Below are 17,976 nucleotides of genomic sequence, written 5' to 3' on the forward strand. Positions count from 1 at the left end.
TTTTTTTAAAACTAGTTTCAGATATCAATACAATGGCCAGACATTTACATAATTTATAAAGCGATTCCCCTTGATTACTGTAACATCCATCTGGCATTACACACAGCCATTACAATAATATTGACTGTATTCCCTATGCTGTGCTCTACATCCCCATGACCATTTTGTAACTATGGATTTGTATATCTTCATTCCGTCCCCTTTTTCACCCAGCCTCCCAAACCTCCTCCCCTCTAGGAATCACCAGACTCTGTGAGTCTGTTTTTGTTCTTCGTTTCTTGTTTTTATTTTTTTTTGCTTCCTTAGATTTCTTATATAAGCGAAATCACATGGTATTTATCTTTCTCTATCTGACTTATTTCACTCGGCGTAATACCCTCTATGTCCATCCATGTCATTGCAAACGGTAAGATTTCATTTTTTTCTTTTATGGCTGAGTAATATTTCATTGTATACATGTACCATTGTGCATGTCTTTTTTATCCAGTCGTCTATTGATGGGCACTTAGGTTGCTTCCATATCTTGGCTACTGCGAATAGTACTACAATGAATAGATCTTTACGAAATGGTGTTTTGGTTTTTTTTTGGATAAATACCCAGAAGTGCAATTGCTTGGTAAAAAAGTAGTTCTATTTTTAATTTTTGAGGAATCTCCAAATTGTTTTTCATAGTGGCCACACCAATTTGCAATTCCACCAACAATATATGAGGGTTCCCTTTTCTCCACATTCTCACCAATACTTATTGGTTTTGATTTATTGATGATAGCCAATCTGACAGGTGTGAGGTAATATCTCAATGTGGTTTTAATTTGCATTTCTCTGATGATTACTGATCTTGAGCATCTTTTCATATGTCTTTTGGGCGTCTGAATGTCCTCTTTGGAGAAATACCTATTCAAGTTTTCTGCCCATTTTTTAATTGGATATAGTATGTCATCTGCAGGCAATGACAATTTTAGTTCTTCCTTTCCAATTTGGATGCTTTCTTTTTCTTTTTTGTCTGATTACTGTAGCTATGACTTCCCATACAATGTTAAAGAGGAATGGTGAAAGCAGGCATCCTTGACTTTTGCTGATCTTAAGGAAAACGCTTTTAGCCTTTACCCATTGAGTATGATGTTAGCTGTAGGTTTCTCATATATGGCCTTTATTATGTTAAAGTTTGTTCCCTCTATTCCCACTTTGCTGAGAATTTTTATCATAAATGGATGTCGGATTTCATTGAATGCTTTTTTTGCATCTATTGATATGATCATTTGATATTTATCTTTCAATGTGTTAATATGGTATATGATTTTAATTGATTTGTGGATATTAAACCAACCTCGCATCCCAGGAATAAATCCAACTTGATTATGGTATATGATATTTTTAACATATTGCTGAATTTGATTTGCTGATATTTTGTTGAGGTTTTAACATCAATGTTCTGGCAATGGGCCTATCACAGGCAATTTGTGGGTTCGGTGGTTCAGGGTCTCTGGGAGACACAGGGTGAAGTGAGCTGATTCCATCAGGCCAATGCAGATTGCTGCCAGCTGCTGTTTGCCTCAGGCCCACAGACCCTAGTGATCTTCCCAAGAGACACTGCAGTTTGAGCTAGCACCAGTGGCCCACCACCAAAAGTCCTCCCCCACCTTCGCCATAATGTGCAGGCTACCTGCAGGCAACAGGAGCTGAGGGCTGCTGCTTGCCCATGAATAGGCAGCCCAGGGAGGGCGCAGGGTGGAGCTGGCTGCCTGGCAACAGGTCTGCGGTGGGCAGTTTGTGAGTTGGGTGGGGCAGATTCTTAAAGAGACGTGGGGGGGGGGAGCCAGCCAATCTAACTGGGTCAATGCAGCATCAGAATTGGCCTTGTGGGGCGTGGGTTCAACACAGGCAAGATGCAGACTGCCCCGGAGTGGATCGACAAAGGAGCAATGGTGGCTGTTCCTGCAGCCCTCACTCTGGCACGCAGTTCCTTCCCATATGTGGTTTGAGCCTTCTGAGCTGCTGACCCTCTGCTGGAGCCTGGGGTGAGCGTCTGTGAGTGAGTCTGCGCATGGGAACTTTAAGGGGGATGTCTGAGTTTTCAGATTCCTTTCATCTCATTCAGATGGCCAGAGTCCTCACTGATTTTACAGTCAGGTTGTGGGAACTTCTTGGGACTGGATACTTGGGCTGGGGAGACCCTGTGTAGGGCTAAGGCTCCTTGTTTCTTTGGGGCCTCTGCACCTGCGCTCTTCCTCCTGGTGCTCAACTGCCATGCAGTGGTATGGACCAGCCCGCTTTGTGTGTCCACCCCTACTACACATCTCGATGTGGCCTTTTCTTTATATCCTCAGAGACATGTATTATGATCAGCTAGACTTCAGGTGGTTCTCCAAGTTGTTTGTTTAATAATCTGGTTGTAATTTTTATGTGGTCATGGAAGGAGGCGAACCCTGCTTTTGCCTAGCCTGCCATCTTGACTGGAGCTCCAGCTTACTCTTATCATTAGAACCCTCTGGTTGGCACATACTCTTTGGGGATTAATAGACTTATTTATTTTTTTATGAACTTCAGAGTATAATACACATTTCTAAGTACAACTAATTCAATTGAAGTAGCAAAGAACTTGCCATAGGCCCTAGAGAACATGTTCACTGTTTTTCTGCTACTCTTGTTTCTGCTCATAATACATAAGCATCCAAACACTGGGTATTAATGGATATTTATAGAATGGAATTAAATGGTAAAGAAGAGAATGAAGAGAAATAAAGAGAGGTTTGTGTCAATTCCATAAAAGTAGGAGTGGCGCTATTGAATTTTACAAAGATAAAATTATTCAGTTTCATGCTGCTAACATGGAGTCAAGAAGGTAAGATGTACCTTTAAATTACTAACTGTACAAAAGCATTCATTTTCCCGGACTCTAAAAAATTCACATCTTCACTAAACCCACCCATCTCTTGTCTTCCCTCCCAGTCCCATCACTTTGATATGCCTGCCTCGCCATCCACAGTCTTTAGCCACAGTCAATTATCAGGGACTTAATAGTTATGTGGAGTTTAACAACTTTTCTCTACATCTTGGACCATCAACTCCTCCTGGACTCTCATTAATCCTGAGAGCAATGGCTTAGACTATGATCATTATTGCTTTAACAAATACTTCCAGGATACAATGAAAGTGACTTTCCATTTATCTTCCATTGAAATTCATTCTGCAGGAGTAATACTGTGTGCTTAAGAGACACAAGCTATTGTCTCAAACTTTTAAAAAACGATATTATATGGAAAGACAATGGATAATTAAATGTTTTGTTCCCTGGATCCTTGGGTGATGTTTCTTAGATTTTACCCTACATCTGCATTTTAGCATACTGGATGTCAGAAAACCCAAAGCATTTCTCTCAGTTATCTTCTAGTTGCACCTTTTTTTTTTGTTAATACCCAATTTCATTCTCTTTACATCGAGTGTATTTCTGACTTCTCTGCCCAAAATGTAAGAATATATGCTTCCTTGTCTCCTAGAGATTTTTCTAATCTTCCAAGTCACCACTACCTTGTAGAATTAGGTAAACTCTGTTAACATCTTCAAGTTTACTAGGGAAAGCTGTTGTACAAAAAACATAATTTTGACACTGTTCTCAATGAAATTGATGAAATTATCCCTCTTTTGTCTAAGTTCGAAGGGGAGTGACTGGTGTTTTAAAAACAAAACATGTTCAGCTGTCATCAAAGTGATGCAACATAATCTTCCTGCTTTCAGAGAAATGTAGAATATGAGACTCATCTGAAACACACTGTGGCTGTAATGGAGAACATTTTTTCACATCTGAATTTTTCAGGAAAAAATATTTTGAAAAAATCTGGAATAAGCCAACAACTGTTTATGAAGAAGGCAGGATCAAGCAATATTTCAGTAATATGAATTAATTTTAAAATGACCACATCCAGGTGTATAAAGTTATATATTTTAACTGAAAAATATGAAGGGAATAGAGAGAGGATGGATAGTCATGTTTATCAAATTGCAGTTTCCAAAGCTAGGAGTCCCCATTTTAAAAACTGAAAGTGATTGCATTGAGGCAGTTGCAAAGGTATTAACATTTTTATTCTAGTTCTATGTCTATATGGAATGGATTAGTTAGCCGTTTGATAGCCACTTCCCTGTCTGCTGCTGAGAGAGTGACAGTGGCCAAACTAAGGGAATCATTTGGAGTATGAACATGGTGACTGATGCCATCAGCATCAGAACAACCAGATTAACCATGGCATAATCTAATTTACTAAATATGAGTAGGCTCTTAAAGCTACCTCAGCCCTGGGCTGCCCAGAGGACATATAAACTGTAAGAATAAAATTAGAATTATGAAGCATAGTGTGTCTTTTCCATTCTCCTGTCCCCTCTCCTGCTCCTTCTGCCCCTTGCCACCAATACCCATGACCTTTATTTAACCTAAATCAGTGTACTTGACTATTTTCTACTGTAAAATTCACATGTCTGGAGAAGCCTCAGTGGATGATTATTAAACTGAAACTTCACAGATGTAAGGCTCCCGTTCATGTTAGGCAATGTGCTTCTTCATGGGACCTATTACTTCTCGATTTGTTGAATGAGCAGTTTTCCTGTGCTTCTACCTACTTTAGGCCCTGGGTACCATGTAGTTCAAGTATTCCTAGTTAACTATAATTTTTTTTTATTATACATGAACTAATAATTTTTCTATTTTGATTGAGATGAACATACCATTTTCTTCCTTTAATCGTTCAATAAATTTAGTAAACTGATGTTTGAGATGTTTTTTTGCATTTTTTCCCATCTTTTATTGAAATATAATAGACTATTAGTTGCTTGTATTTACATTGTACAATTCAATGATTTTTTTCAATTATAGTTGGCATACAATAATATACCAGTTTCAGTTGTATAGCATAGTGATCACAGATCCACAGAACTCGCCAAGTGATCACCTCACTAAATCTAGTACTCCTCTTCCCCCTTACATATTTATAACAACACATTATTAACCATCTTCGCCATGCTATACTCTATCTCCATGTCTGCAACTATCCATTCGTACCTCTTAATCCCTTGTCCTTTTTTTGGTCACCCCAATCCCCATCCCATCTAGTATCCTCTAAATATTTTCTATATCCATGAGTTTATTTCCACTTTTGTTGTTGTTATTGTTGTTGTATATGAAATCATGTGATATTTGTCTTTCTATTCTACCCATTACATTCAGCACAATACTTTCTAGGTTCATCAAGGCAATATCTTTCTCCATCCCTTTCCATTTAGTCTCTGTGTGTCTCTTTATAGGCAGCATATGTAGGGGTCTTGTTTTCTTATCCATTGAGCCACTCTATCTTTTGGTTGGAGCACTTTATTCTTTTCCATTTGAGGTACTGGTTGATAAGAATGTAGTTATTACCATTCTTTATTCCTGTTTTGATACATGCTTTTTCTTCTTAAAGAAATCCCTCCAACATTTCCTGTAATACTGGCTTGGCGATGATAAATTACTTTAGCTTATTTTTGTCTGAAAAGCTCTTTATCTGTCCTTCAACTCTAAATGATAGCTTTGCTGGATAAAGTATTCTTGGTTGTAGATCCTGGGTTTTCATCATGTTGAATATTTTGTGCCAAGCTCTTCTATCCTGCATAGTTTCTTTTGAGAAATTAACTGCTAGTCTTATGAGTGCTTCCTTGTAGGTAACTAACTGCTTTTCTCTTGCCACTGTTAAGATTCTCTCTTTGTATTTAACGTTTGGCATTCTAATTATGATGTGTCTTGGTGTGGGCCTCTTTTGGGTTCCTGTTTTTGGGACTCTCTGAGCTTCCTGGGATTTTATGTCTATTTCCTTCACCAGATTAGGGAAGATTTCCATCATTATTTCTTCAAATAGCTCTTCAATGTCTTGTTTATTTTCTGGTACCCCTCTAACAGATATATTTTTACATTTAATGGTGTCCCATAGGCTTTTTAAATTATTATTATTATTATAGTCTTGGCTTCTTTTTTCTTGCCATTCTAATTGAGTGTCCTTGGGTTTCCCATCCTCTATACTTCATTTGATTCTCTTTTTTATTCACTCTGTTTATTCCATTTAGTATATTTCTCATTTCAGATAACATGTTCTTCATTTTTGATTGGTTCTCTTTTATAATTTCCACTTCCATTTTTATATTTTTTATCCTTTGTTGAAGCTCACACTGAATTCATCTCCACTTCCCATAAGTTCATCGAACATCTTTATAACCAGTGTTTTGAACTCTGCATCTATTAGATTGTTTGACTCCATTACTTCTGGACCTATATTCTGTTCTCTCATATGGTTTCTGCTTATTTTTCTTCCCATTTCGGCTGCCTTTCTGTGTCTGTTTCTATGTACTAAGCAAAGCTTTTAAGTTTCTTGATCTTATTAGTGTGGCTTGTGTAGTAGGTGTCCGGTGGCACAATCCTGAGAGGGGTTCAGCTGCAGGCCAAATTTATTTCAAGCCTGTGCCCTTCTGGGAACACCTGTTAAGATTCAGCAAGCAATCCACAGATGTGCTTATAGTTGCCTCAAAAGGCCACACCAGAAACCAAGGACAGCTGTTTCCAGTGTGAGTCTAGGTGCTACTCATCAAGGGGTACCTGACTAAACGAGGACACACCTGGATGTAGCTTGGGTGGGGCCACAAGTTGGGACAGGTGGCGTTTCAAGGAATACTCTGAGCTGAGAGACCCCTGTTGTCCAGTTTGATGATGTCTTCTCTGTGGCGGTGCTGAGACCACCCACTGGGAGAGAGGAGGGCTCAATAGAGGAACAATGGATACAGCCGGCACTTCTGCCCAAGAAAGATACTAACCTCCAGCTTTCAATCCAACAACTCGGTGTCCCTCTGTAAGTCCTTGGTGTTCCCTGTGCAACTAAACTGGTGCTAGTGCTCAGAGTGAGCAAGTTCATCACCACGGAAGTCTACTCACAGATATGGCCCCTTTAAGAGGTATCTGCAGCTGCTGGCTGCCGCTGCCACAGCCTCTGTCTCACTCAGCTGCCAGAGACCAGGGGCCTCATGTTCTTGCTCCATCCTACCTTCTGCCATTGTAGGGTGATTTCTTAGTTCTATCCCTAGTTGTATAGCTTGTTCGTCTAGATCCCAGGCGATTTCCCTTGTTGCTTGTTCCTTGTTTCTGTCACAACTTTTAATTGGGTGCCAGAGGGATGAATAAAGCCTCTATCATTTGTGCCATTTTTTTCCTCCTGATGTTTCAGATTTTGAGATAATCCTGCATTTTTTAATAAAATGCTATCTGGTAATGATACAATCTTTTTAAATGCACATTAAATGAAAAGTTTTAATGTTTTATTTAGGGGCTCTGTGTCTATATTTATAAGGGGATTAGTATATAAATTTTTTAAATTTTCCTTGTCCAAATTTGGTGCCATAGTTATACTAGTTTAATGATTAAAAAAAAAAGTGGAGCTCTTCTATTGTTTTTCTCTTCTTTGAAATAATTTGTAATAAATAACTTCTTTCTTGTCACCTGAATGTTATTTATACTAGCGTACTTTTCTGTATTTTATAGTTTCTCTATGTTTTCATTTTTATTGTCAAAAGTTTTTAAGTATTCTTTCATGGTTAAAAAATCCTATTTGCATTTTACCAATATGTGCTTTGTCCTTAAGCATGCATAAATATAATTTTAGGTTATAGAAACATTGGTCTGCTGGGTTTTTTTAAATCTCATATTCTATTGACCCCTTTTTAATTATTTTATTAATTTCTAATATTGTTAATTTTGCCTTTTTTATCTTTGTTTTTTTTTACTTGTTTAATCAAGATGTTTATCTTAATAATTTTTCCAAAGAAACACCTTTTCTTATTTTGTTGGTCTTCTCTAATGCTTCTTTGTTTTTTTCCTATTTAATAATAAACAGTATACAATTGCAACTAATTGATTAATTTATGATCTTATCATTGTTATTTCCTCTACTTTTCTTAGTTTATTCTTTTCCTTATCAAGCTTCGAGTTGAAATATAATTCACTTATTTTTAATAATAATTTTAAATGAATATTTTTATTGCTAAAATCTGCTAAGTATTCTATAGTTTCCATAATAAGTTCCTTTTTAATTCACAAGTTATTTAGCAATTATTAAAATAATATAAGCTTGTCTTTATTGTTTTATTCCTCTTAATTTTAAATTTAATGGTATTATGGTCAATGCATATGACCTTTATGAGATGGAGTGTTTGAAATTGGTCAAGTCTTGCTTTTTAACTTTATTCATATATGTGAATTAAGAAATGTTTTATATATACCTAAAAACATATAATCTTCATTTATTTTTCTGAGCAGAGTTGTGCAGATGCCCATTAGACAAATATTTTTATTTTGTTGTTAAAAACTTCCATATTGGTAAAGATTTATTGTCATTTGAATGTGTCAGTCCCTGACAGATGTATTAAAATTTCCACTATAATTACAGTCATTTGTTCTGAAAATTCCGTCAGTTTTAGCATGACATATTTCTTCATCAAATAACCCTCCCCTCACTTTATTAATTTAAAAATTATTTTTAGTTTTTAAAATAAAGGTTAAACTTATTTATAATCCACAGCTAATTAAATTTACTGATATTTAAAAGCCATTTCTGTGCTCATCATTGTGAGACTTACCTCTAAGTGCACGTTCTTGCTGAAGCAGATACCTTAATAATTTTTATGAAGAGTGTCTATGGGTAATGAACTAAGTAGTTATATAACTGAAATTTTCTTTTCAAGAAAACTCCTGGAGAGAGTCATCCACATCATTCTGTTCACTTTTTCTCTTCTCCACATTTTTTGATTCCTCCCTACTCCGACCTATATTACTTTCATTTCACTGAATCTGTTCTTATTAAGCAATGGCCTCCATTGCCAAACCCAATGGTCATGTCTCAGGGTTCATCTTCCTTGATATATGAGCAGCATTTGACATGATTTACTAATATCCTCTTTGGAATACATTCTACGTTTCCTCTTTATCATATTGCTCTCTCTGGGTTCTCCATCTACCTTGATGGCCTCTATTACACAAGCTCCCACACGGGTTCCTTCTATCTTTCCTTTGTGTAAATGCCACATTCCCCAAGGGTCATTTCTCAAATGTTTCTCTTTATCTCTAGTCATACTTGGCACATGGCTTTAATTAATATCTGGATGCCAATCTGTATCTCCTGTTCCAACCTTTTCCTCTAGATTCCAGATTCCTATATCCAACTGCCTATGAGATGTCTTCATTTGAATGAATATGTTTAATATTTTATGAGCAGAAACTGCCTCTTGGTTTTTATCCACAAACCTGTACTTGCTGAAGTTTTCTTCATCACATAAATGACAATTCCATTCTACCGATTCCTTTAGCCAATATTTTAGAGTACTTCTTCCTCCCACATTTCCTCCCCCTTCCTCTCCTCTTCTTTCCCTCTCCCCCTTCCTTCTTCTCCTTTTTCCTTTAAGGTCATTTTTGAGTCCTCTATCTGGAATTCATTGCTTCAGACACTTTTATGGATAACTTCCTGATTCCTTTGGGAATCTGTTCAAATGTCGTGGTTTCAGAAAAAGCTTCTTTTATGTCTCTTCATAAATGACATCTTGCCATCACCACTCTGTATCCCTCATCCTGCCTTTTCTTTTTGATAGCACTTATCACTTTGTGACATATTATCTGTTTATTGTCTTTCTCTCTGTCTTCATTAGAAAAGGGGCTTGAGAAAAGGGACTTTGTCTCTTCTGTTTCCTGCTATACCCTAAAGCCTAGAGCAGGAGTTGAAGCATAGTAAATATACAGAAAATTATTTGCTGAATGAATAAATTATGCCTTTGTTTCACATTTCTTTAATTCTAGCCTTATAGTTATTTTCCCTCAGCACTTCTAATATATTATTTCATTATCTTCTGGCACCTATGGCTTTATAAAGAGAGTTTTACTTGCTATCATACCAATTATCATTTCTTTCTATTAAGAGTGATCTATTTCTTTAAGATTTTTAAATTGTTTAATTGGTAAAATTCTATATTGTTTTACTTCTCCATGACTTGGAGTTGAGTTTTAGAGTTTTAAATATAATTTAAAGTATATATGATATGTATATAACATATAATATGTGTATGTTTTATAGTATACATAATATTAAATACACACACACACACACACACACACACACACACACACACACTGCTCCATAATCTAACTTTCTTTTAAAAGTTTTTTTTTAAATTAGAGAATAATGGTTTTAGTAAATTTTAAATAATTCTTAGGTGTTTCCTTCTTAAATACTATTTCTTCATTCTTTTTTCTATTCTGTCCTGGAAATTTTTCATTCTATTTTCTGGGCCCTCAATGACTTTCTTTCATATAAAAAGAATCCTTATTTCTCTAAATTATCTTTAAGTTCACTAATTCTAGTTCACTAAAGTCTAGAGTTTTTAAACCTTTAAATTTCAAAGCTTAAATTTTTAAGATTTCTGATATTTTTCTTTTTTATATCTTTTTGCTATTTACTTCTAAGTTTGTTTCATAACATTTAAAATATTTGTGGTATTATACCTTTTTGTATCTTTTAGGCATCATAAGCATTTAGTTAAAAACCTTCATAAGGTTGTTCTGTAAAACAAACTCCACCTGGCTGGAATCCATGTTACAATTTGTTAAAATTACAAATGACATATTTTATTAAGAATTTTGGAGGAGTCTGGGTCACTGGTGAGAGTCCTTAAGCCAGAGCAGGCCTTCCAAGGCTCCTGGCCCAAGCTGAGGCACTACCTCCACCTTAAATATTGGCTTCTATGTTGATGGTAAATGAGGAAAACTTTTGGTCATAGCTCAGGTTTGAATACTTGAACCTATTTTTGTTATCCTACTTTACATTTTCACTTTACTATATTTTTCTTATTTTTTTAATGTACTGTTCTGATTTTATTGGATTAAAATGATTTTTTTATACCTTCTTTTTCTCTCAACTGAAATAGGAGTTATTTCTGAAGTAGGAAGGCAAACATATTTCTATTCTTAATGGCTGTCTAAAATGCACATTTACCTAAAAATAGTTAAAAGTTGATCAACACCTTATGCTTATGAATCTTTAAAATTCATGTCTCCTCCACTTTCTATTGTCCTATATTTCCTGCCTTGTTTCTAAAACCCCAATTGATGTTTTTCAGTATTTTCCATCAATACTTCTTTTAATGCACAAAGTTGCTTACTATATTGTTTAATTTTCTCACTGTATGCTACTTCTTCCTTCTGTCAAGCTATGGGAGATGTGTTATGTTTAAAATATTCACTGTCATTCCTGCCATAGAATTGTAGTTCTCTTGCCTCTGGATATGAGACTTGGTTTGGCCAGTGAACTGTTAGCAGAAGTTAAGTGTGCCACTGCTGAGCTGAAGCTTGAGAGGCTTTGCTATGAGGGCGGCTGGACCCGAAGTGAAGAGGGTATGGCAGAGCTCTAGCTTCCCACACTGATGTGGGAGCTGTGCACCACTGTTGGTTGATGCAGCATAACCTAGCCTCTCTCCAGCCTTTCCCCATCAATATATAAAAGTCTGTCTTTAAAGAGCCTTTTCACTGAGAGTTTGCTTATAATGAAACCTTATAGTATTTGTCATAAAAAAGTATTATTATTATTATTATTATTATTATTATTATTATTATTCTGAAAAACAGACAATAAAACAGCTCCTGGAAGAATATACAACCAACTTCATGAGAGTCTGGGAAGCTGAGGGTCTGGAGCAGTGGATAAGGAAGGGGTCTCCCCCTCCAGCTTTTGTATAGTGTCCTCACTCTATGACAAAAGGAGAAGGAGGGATTCTTTAGTCAAATGAAAAAATGTAGAAAAAAAGCAGGAGTTGGAGGCAGGGGCAAACAGAACAGAAAAGACCACTATTGCCTGTTTGAACTCAGAGAAATATGCCTGGCCCTGTGTAGGAGGAAGAAGCCCCTCTGTGGGCTAGAAGTAGGATGGGCAGGGAAGTAGTCCTGAGATGACCGTGTCTCCCAGCACCGCAGGACCAGTGGGGTGGAGGAAGGGGCTGCCTTGGGTGCTGGTAGAAGATGCCGCTGGGGACCCTTCAGGGGCCTCTGGGATACACTGGCCACTGTGTACTTGTGTCACTCTGGAGATGCCCAGAGTTTTAAATGCTTTTTTTTTTTCCTCTTTATTTTGAATGAAACTTCAAAAAACAATTCATTAACAGTACAAATTTGTTTTAGAACCATTTCCGAGTTGCTGACCTGATGTTCCAATACCTCTTCAAGAAAGTACATACTCCTATGTAACTCAGTACAACCATCAAAATCAGAGAAATGACATTGGTGAATCTTTTCATCTAATCTCCATACCCCTTCAGTTTTCAGTAATGATTCTGATATCATTATAGCAAAAGAATTTAGTTCAGAATCGCAAGTTGCATTTAGTTGCAGTGTGTGTTTATTCTCTTTCAAACTTGGAGAGTTCCTCATTTATTTCTTTGACTTTCATTATCTTGACACTTTTGAGGTCTACTTGTCAGTTATTTTGAAGAATGTTTCTCAATTTGGGTTTGTGTGATGTTTCCTCATGATTGGATCTAGAATTTATATCTTTGGCAGAAATGTCAAAGAAGCAATGTGGTGTTCTGCTCATTGCATCTTAACAGGTGGCATAATTTTGATTTGTCCCATTACTGGTAATGTTTACTTTAATCACTTGACTAAACCTAATGTCTGCCAGGCTTCTCCATTATAAAGTTATTTTTTTTCTTTTTGTAAGTAAGTATTTTGTGTGGAGTTACTTTGAGTCAATGAAAATGTTCCATTTCTCAGTAAATGTCCAATTCATTCATATTTTAATATCCATGGCTTCCTAATAGATTATAATCATTGCTGTCATTACTTACTTTGGGATTATCCTAGATTAAGTTAATAGAAGACCCTTAGAAGCCAAACTCTGTTCTTTTGACACATCTCCAATATTCTTTGAGCACCTTCTTACTTTCAAGCACAACAAAAGATATCAATTTTATCTTAAACTCCTTCAGCTCTAGAATCAGCAGTTTCTCCAAGGAACACTGGTTCATTTTAGTGAGTGATAATATTTAGAAGATCAGATTTGGGTTCCAGAGATACTCAATAATATTGATATGTCACTCCTCTCAGGCCTTGTAAATGGACCAAGCTTAGGAATATGTGTACACATGGGAGAGGAGAGCATGGAGAAACACCTACATTTAGATATCTCTTTCTATTTATCAAATATCACTTATCTACTTTATAAACTCTGAGTTTATATTGATATATCCAATTCCAAACCAACACCACAGGATTCATTTTTATTTATGCACTTTCCATATTTATAACCACCTTCCCTGAGACTGAGAAACCCTGCTCCATGTTATCCTCAGTATATTTATTTGCTTAATCCCTTTGCATATAATCAGTCTCCTATCACCATGAATAGCTATTATTGCCAAGTTTACTGTCATTCTAATTGGCATTCCTCTGTAGGTAATATTTTTTAAATAGATTGTATTTTTTAGAAAAATTTTAGATTTACAGAAACATTGAGAATATAGAATAGTTTTCATACGCCTTGCACACCTATTCTTTATTTTTTAATATCTTATATTAGTTTGTTACAATTTTTACAATTAATAAACTAATATTGATACACTCTTATTACTAGAGTCCATAGTCTATTCATCTTTGTAGTTTTTACCTAATGTTTGTTGTCTGTTCCAAGAGTCCATCCAAGATAACACATTACATTTAATCATCATGTTTCCTTAGGTTCTTTTTAACAATGGCTATTTCCCAGACTTTGTATTTGATGACCTTATCAGTTTTAAGGAGTATTGATCAGATATTTTGTAGGATGCCCCATACTGGAAAATTTATGTTATTTTTCTCATGATAGAACTGAGGATATATGTTTTAGGGGAGGAAAAACCACAGAGGTAAAGTGTCATTTTCATCACAGCATGCCAATGTTACATACTATTGATATGACTAATGACTATTGATGTTGACCTTGATCACCTGACTGAGGTAATGTTTGTCAGGTATCTCCACTATAAAGTTACTCTTCTATTTTACTTTTTTCAATACTTACTCTTTGGATTTCAATTGAAAATGAAAATACGAATGAATTGGACATTTACTGAGAAATGAAATATTTTCATAGTCTCGAAGTAACTCCACACAAAATACTTAATTACAAAAAGAAAAAAATAACTTTATAATGGAGAAGCCTGGCAGACATTAGGTTTAGTCAAGTGATTAAAGTAAACATTACCAGTAATGGGACAAATCAAAATTATGCCACCTGTTAAGATGCAATGAGCATAATAAAACATTGCTTCTTTAACATTATTCTGTGTAGCCCATATTTTAAGAGTAGGGGATTATATGCTGTACTTCTTTGAAGGTGGAATGTCTATATAAATTACTTGGAATTCTTCTGCACTGGAAATTTGTCTATTCTCCCCTATATATTAATTTATTTGGTCATTTTTTATGTCAATATGGACTCATGGATATCTATTTTATACTTTGGGTTATAATCCAACACTATTTTGTTGCTCAAATTGTTCCAGCTTTGGCCATTGGGAGCTCTTTTGATTGGCTCCTGTGCTCCTTTGACATATCCACAATCATTGTGGGGTTTTTAGATTTTTTTCCACTCTTAATTTCCAGTAAACAAAATGTTTAATGTTCATCTTTATACTTCTGCTCTAGTACCAGAATCAGCTATTTCTCCAAAGAGTCTTGTTTCTTTTATTAGAGGATGGTATTAGAGACCAACATTGGACAGTAGGTTCATTTATTGCTACTAGAGTGTTGTTTTAGGCTCTCTCAGCTGACAGTAAAGAATTACATGTGTGTATACTAACTCATGTACATATACATATCAACAAATATTTCTGTATGTAACCACCTCTACCTGAATTAAGCTAAACATGAGTTGATACCAATATCATCATTGCTACATAGATCATTCTAGCCTCCTTTGCTTATCTGGAAATTCCTACTCCAATAGTGAGAATTTTAATTCTGGCACTTTTAAAGATTTTTTTTCCTCTAATACTCAGTTCTTTTATCATATTGAAACTTGGTGAGTATTTAATTAACACCATTTAAAACTTAATGTGCTCTTTTAAATTAAAATGCATCTTTTTTGAAATTATGTATCTGTCTCGGACATTAGATCTTTGCGTGCAGTTTTTCACTTTCTAATTTCTCCTACTGGAACTCCTGGTAGATATAGATAGAACTTCTCATTTTGTCTTTCATCTCTCTTGCCTTTTCTTTTGTAATTCCCATCTTTTTATATTTTTACACTGCATTCAGATGAATTCTTTCTATTTGTGTCAAGTTTAACAGTTCAAGTATGTTTCTTTACTTTTCTTTATCTGTATACCATATACACACCACCCAGAAAAAAGATATAAAATGTTTCTACTATCACAGAGGCTCATTTACATATCTACCGAGTCAGTATTCTCCTAATGAGTCTTTCACCGCTATAGATTATTCAGTGAATTTCATATAAATGAAACATGGAGTTTATACCACTTCCGTGATATAAATTTAATTTATAAGTTAAACTTGTTTAATTTGAGATAATTTTAGACTTACAGAAGTATTGCAAAAAATAGTTTTAAAAACTCAAACTATTCAAAAAATAGTTTAAAAAATTTTTATAAAACTTTCACTCGGCTTCCCTTTATGTCAATAGTTTATATAAGAGTATGTTTTAGGTGGGCATAAGTACTCATTGTAATTAGGTATTTACCTATATGTTGAATTGCTAGATTATGTTATACATGTATTAACTTTAATAGGTTCTACCAAACTTTTCCAAAAAGGGCATAACAATTTGCAGTCCAACTCATCAATATATAAAAATTCTCGTTACTTCATATCCTTGCTAATTCTTGATATGGATAACATTTATAATTTTAGATATTCTTCTGGGTATGTGGTAGCATCTCATAGTGTTGTTCATTTTTATTTTGGTTATAGCTAATAATTTTGAACATTTGCAAATACTCATTGGCCATTTTGAAATTCTTTTTAGTAAAGTACCTGTTGAATTCTTTTGCCTATTATTTTTTTTTTCTAATTTTCTTTCTCTTATTGATTTGTAGATGTTCTGGATCAGAGTTTTTTTGTCAGCATATGCATTGAGGATATCTTCTACTCTGTGAGTTACCTTTTGACTAATACGAAAATTAAAACAATGCTTGTGGAAGAAAACAGGAAAATATATTTATGACCTTGGAATAGGAAAAAATTTGTTAAATGTGACACAGAATGCACTAACATTAAGGAAAATATTGATAAATTGTATTTATAAAGCCGTTTTAATATACTTATTTTAAAGTCTTTTTAAGAGTTTGAAGCAAACTCTCCTTTGTTATTGTTGTTATTATGTGTATTGATTCTCTCTCATGGAGATTTATTTCTTCCAATGGTTTGTTTTATTACTATTATTAATATTATTATTAATCTATAGTCAGTATAATTTATTTTCTGTTGGACCTCAGCAGTTTCTGTACTGTGAAAGAATTCATTAATAACAGGATATTCTTTTGTCATTTCTGGAACTTTATCAGTTATGGGCCAATTTATATTTATTCCCAATTTGGGGGTTTCTATTCCACATGTGTGAATTTGGAACTCACACCTACACTTGGAGCAGACTAGGTATCCAATATATTTTGAGTGATCACACCCATAGCCTCAGGAAAATAATTATTTCTTGCTGTTTCCCCAGGCTGATGGGTGGAATTTTCTAATCTCTACTTAATGGATAGGAAAATGTTTGACAACTGCTAGATTATAGATAGCTCAGGGCCTTGCGAATACACTGCTCAAGCATGAGTGGGAGGTAAGCAATTCTGAATTAGTTTAGTCTCCAGTTTTGATTAAAATCCCTGCTATGATTAGCTCCATGTTTCCAAAACTCAGATATTTTAGGGCTACATCTAGTAACATCTCCAAAAAATATATTTTAATAAATTCTGGACAAGACTTTGAGGTCAAGGTCTTAGTCATCTTTGTATCCCTAAGTCCCTAGCATAATATCATAGTTTACTGATTATGTGAATAAATTAATATTAAATTTTATCTCTAATGAAAACTGAAATGTGAAGAAGATACTGTTAAAATTCATTTTCCTGAAAACTGCCTTTAGAATGATTCTGTTAATGTTTTGTAAGTTATGACCATTTGACAACAGTCCATGAGGAAGAGAATATGATAACCCTCTTGTCAATACTAAGGACGTGTTAATAATGAAAAAACTCTTATGTTCAGCCTATCCTGGGAACAACAAAGCAGACAATACACATCCATGTGTCATTTTCTGGTTGAGGACATAAAAACAGATCAAGGAAAAACTCAGTGCATCTTTAAATTAGTGGCACAGATCGATGCCCATATTTCTCAGTGTCATGTTTCATTATATTGAACCATTTATGTCATTGTAACCCAAGGTATCTTAGGTATCTTAATGGAACCTGACATCCAGGTTATGTTACATTTAAAAAAATAAGAAGCTATTGCATTTTGTTAATGAGGTGGAAAAGATTTCTGGTCTCTCTCTCTCTCTCTCTCTCTCTCTCTCTCTCTCTCTCTCTCTTATTTTATATTATTTTTTGCATAGTATCAGGTTATTATGTGTTTTGTGTTTGAGTGTTCTGTATTGAAGATTGAAATGATGCAGGCCTTCATTAGGTAGGACAAAAATATTCCTTTAGCTTGGCCTCTCACATCTATTTTATGTCAGTAATAGAAGTTTCAAGATTAGTTTTGGTATGGTAAAATTATTCTTTACGACAGTGTTTAGAGATGACCACTTAGATTGGGGTAACTCTTCTCTAATTTCCCAAATTAAAATATTACTCTTCTTGCAAAATTTTACTTAAATGCTATGCTTTCCAGTTAGTTTTCATTCTTACTATTTTGTTTTTTTAATTTTTTCCTGA

At 34.8% G+C, this 17,976-nt stretch overlaps 1 long non-coding RNA gene across 1 annotated transcript in view; it reads left to right on the top strand.

Annotated features, from left to right (window-relative positions):
• LOC107517388 overlaps positions 1 to 16,251 on the top strand; it is a 288,260-nt gene extending 272,009 nt beyond the window's left edge. Inside the window, exon 6 of the long non-coding RNA XR_001598494.2 lies at positions 16,135 to 16,251. This is a non-coding gene — a long non-coding RNA (uncharacterized LOC107517388). The remainder of the gene's footprint in view (positions 1 to 16,134) is intronic.
• The last annotated feature ends 1,725 nt before the right edge of the window (positions 16,252 to 17,976 follow it).

This window comes from Rousettus aegyptiacus, unplaced genomic scaffold, assembly GCF_014176215.1.
Source record: "Rousettus aegyptiacus isolate mRouAeg1 unplaced genomic scaffold, mRouAeg1.p scaffold_m13_p_12, whole genome shotgun sequence".
Lineage (NCBI taxonomy): Eukaryota > Metazoa > Chordata > Mammalia > Chiroptera > Pteropodidae > Rousettus > Rousettus aegyptiacus.